General features: G+C 35.3%; 1 non-coding gene across 1 annotated transcript; it reads left to right on the top strand.

The window, feature by feature from the left end:
* The first annotated feature begins 215 nt into the window (after positions 1–215).
* LOC116813947 (U6 spliceosomal RNA) lies at positions 216–322 on the top strand. The gene has a single exon (XR_004371071.1). It is a non-coding gene; the product is annotated as a U6 spliceosomal RNA (small nuclear RNA).
* The last annotated feature ends 3,534 nt before the right edge of the window (positions 323–3,856 follow it).

Raw genomic sequence — 3,856 nt, forward strand, 5'->3', positions numbered from 1 at the left:
AGCTACCCTGCCTAGCCTACAAATTTTCTTTAATATTGTTATCACATTGCTTTATTATAAAGTACAACAAACAATAGTTTCAAGACCCTAAAATTGCAAATAGACTAAAATATTTCTATGGCCAATTTATGACCAATATTTCTATGATCAAGCTGGAAACAAAGTTTCTTTTCGATTATTAAGGCAAAAAACATGGCTACATAAAGGATTTTCCAGTGCTGGCTTCCACAGCACAAATACTAAAATTGAAACCATGCGGAGAAGATTAGCATGGCCCTTGGGCAAGGATGACATGCAAATTCGTTTAAAAAAAAAAAAAAAAAAAAAAAAGGATTTTCCAGGGAAGCAAGAATCCCTCAGTATGTAGCATTCAGGTATAGTTTTTGGAGCTCTGAGAAGTCAGATTGGCTCTAAGAGCTCTCAAGACCAAACACAATCTCCAGGGTGTAGATCTAGACTAGCCAGTTTCTGTAGATCTATCTGTATACTGGATCTTCTCCTGAGGGTAGGATACCCTTCAGTCAACTATGATTCTGAACTCATCAAAACAATTACAATTTTTACAATTTTACAAGTAATAGTTCTCTACAGAAAAGCATTTAATGAAAGCAAAATGTGTTCTATCACAATCTAAAAAGTTTGAGAGTTCTTATTCAAGTTCTTCTTTTATGATCAGAAAGAATATCTATTTAGCTATCCACTATATTCCCAGGGCCCAACAAAATACTTATTAGGACCCCAATAATGTTTGCTAAAAAATATCTTTAGGCCAGGCATGGTGGCTCACATCTGTAATCCAGCACTTTGGGAGGCCAAAGTGGGCAGATCAATTGAGGTCAGGAGTTCGAGACCAACCTGGTCAACATGGTAAAACCCTGTCTCTACTAAAAAAATACAAAAATTCGCTGAGGGTGGTGATGGGTGCCTGTAATCCCAGCTACTTGGGAGACTGAGGCAGGAGAATCACTTGAATCCAGGAGGCGGAGGTTGCAGTGAGCCGAGATCGCACCACTGCACTCCAGCCTGGGTGACAGAGGGAGACTCCATCTCAAAAAAAAAAAAAACTTTAAATATAACTATACTATGTATTATTACATACATTTTACTTCATTAAACACTCATTTATAGAAGAGCTATAAAAACAATTGTGCTTGATTTACTAGAGATTACTTTCTATGGTAAAATTCCTAATAAAAATTACCTTAGTCATGAATATTAAAACACCCTTGAATCTAAAACAATCTACTTATTAAAGTACAGCAATGAACATTCAATAAACATTTACTAACATCTAAAATGTCATTGTAATACATCAGTTTTATATATGAATTGAGTATATTTAAATTTGTGAATTACTTAAGAGTAAAACAAGGGAGATAAAACATTCAAAGAATGATTTTGGCAGTGAAATTCAGGAGAAAAGGGTATAGTTATTATAAAGACAGCAAACGCAAATTTGCACTTAGAATCATTACTTCTCTGTTTTATGAGAAAACTATACTTTAATCGTGTTCTACTACATTTTAAAAAAGATTAAAAATAAGTCCTCAATGTAATACACTATAAGAAGTTAGTGGATTATTTCAAATTCTATGCTTACTACTACTAAAAAAAAGTCTAAAATATTTTATAATTAAGCAGAGCTACAACTGCACTGAATTTGCAAGCTTCTGGTTTTTCTGGCTGTTTGGACTTCAAATTAAATGATTAACAGATAATAATATGTTGGCCTGGTTAGCCACAAAAGCATGTTATTTGGTAAGATTTTATGCGAATAAAAACAAACTTTTTTTTCTTGAGACAGAGTCTCACTCTGTCGCCCAGGCTGGAGTACAGTGGGGCGATCTCGGCTCACTGCAACCTCCGGCTCCCAGGTTCAAGCAATTCTCTGCCTCAGCCTCCTCCCAAGTAGTTGGGATTACAGGCGCCCGCCACCACGCCTGGCTAATTTTTGTATTTTTTTAGTACAGACGGGGTTTCACCATCTTGTCCAGGCTGGTCTTGAACTTCTGACATCGTAATCCACCCTCCTCGGCCTCCCAAAGTGCTGGGATTACAGGAGTGACCCACTGTGCCTGGCCACAAACTTTGTTTTTTATACCAATTTGGGTCAAATAAGAGCATTTAGGGCTGAGTGAGGTGGCTCACGCATGTAATCCCAGCACTTTGGGAGGCCAAGGCAGGTGGATCACCTGAGGTCAGGAGTTTGAGACCAGCCTGGCCAACATGGTGAAACACTGTCTCTACTAAAAATACAAAAATTAGCCCGGCGTCGTGGCGTGCCCTTATAATTCCAGCTACTCGGGAGGTTGAGGCAGGAGAATTGCTTGAACCTGGGAGAAGAAGGTTGCAATAAGCCGAGATTGTGCCATTGCACTCCAGCCTGGGTGACAAGAGCAAAACTCTGTCTCAAAAAAAAAAAAAAAAGAACATTTAGAAGATACTATAGTTTTTAGGGATCTAAGTTAATTTTGATGTAGCATCAAAAATAAAACTGTTCTTAAGTAGCAAAAATATACACACTGAGAATCCCTTGGAATCTGCATTTGCATATATACCGAGAATGTTTGGGACTCTGTATTCTATTTGGTTTCACTTCCCTGAGTCAAGAGTTCTGTTTAGCCAGCTGAAAATACTTTAACACGTTTGTATGAAACTAAAAGTTACAAATCCACAAAAATCACGTAATGCCTAAACAGTACGAACAAAGAATGAGGTCAGATTAAAACAAAAGGTATCCACCGTGTTAAAAAAATAAAGGTGACTTTTACATAATTAAGGTATTTTCCAAGTTAAAATGTAAAAATAAAAATAAAATGTTAAAATATTTAGAAACCTCAAGTTCTTAAAAAATTAAATTAGGAATTTGACAACACAAATTTGTATCCACAGCAAATGTTTTTAAAGATTGCTGGTAACCTAGAATCACTACCTGAGAGATAAGTCTCAAGAAAACTGTAAAAAAGTCTCAAGACAATAGAAAATCAAGTATTAAAGTGAATATACAAACAGGAATAAAAATAATAAAAGTGAAAGCATCTAAGAAATTGTGGTCAAAGATAATCAAATGTCAGAGGATACCTTTGCTAATGCTAATTAAGGCTGAAGGGTAAGAAACCCTATCCTCTCTACCTGTTTTTTTCCATCTGAGAAAGCAGACCTTAATGACACTAAAGATTAAAAGAAGAATCCAAACCGGACAGATTTTTTTCTGGCAAGCTCTGACCACAGATTCGAGGAGTGAAATGTCTTTTTGAAAGGTCTCTCCCTAGGGCACTAACATCCTAGTTTTCTCCCCACAGCTGGCAGGTAGGTAGGTAGGTACGTAATACATTGAAAGTGATATATAAACTAGCAGTATCATGAAATCTTTTATCTTGTGAAGAGTTTGTGAATGTGATCAAAAAGTAATTTTCTGCCGAAAACAATTTTTCCCTACTTTTCTCAAGGTGTGTTAAGTCTTTTACAGCCAGTCTAACACAAGAATGCCATTCTCAGTTCCAACTGAGATTATCTTTGAAGACTGAAAAACCATTCATCTGGTCATTATCTTCCCTATTTATAAAGGTAAGGTAACTGTTACCCACTTCATTGAGGATATAATGATTTGATGTTTCAAAATACTTTGAAAGATAATAGTAATTAGTATTGGTAATATCAATTTATAAGAACTCTGTTATCCATTTTTTAAAAATGAAAACTACCACATTAATGTTTACCAAATCCTTCCCAGTATTTTCTGGAATCATCTAAAATAACAATTGGATAAATGCCTCTTATAAAAGCCAATTAATTAATCAGATAAAATATAAAAGCAATTATGTACAAATATATTCAAATATATATATATTTTTTA

Source organism: Hylobates moloch, unplaced genomic scaffold (assembly GCF_009828535.3).
Source record: "Hylobates moloch isolate HMO894 unplaced genomic scaffold, HMol_V3 SCAFFOLD_9, whole genome shotgun sequence".
NCBI classification, from domain to species: Eukaryota; Metazoa; Chordata; class Mammalia; order Primates; family Hylobatidae; genus Hylobates; species Hylobates moloch.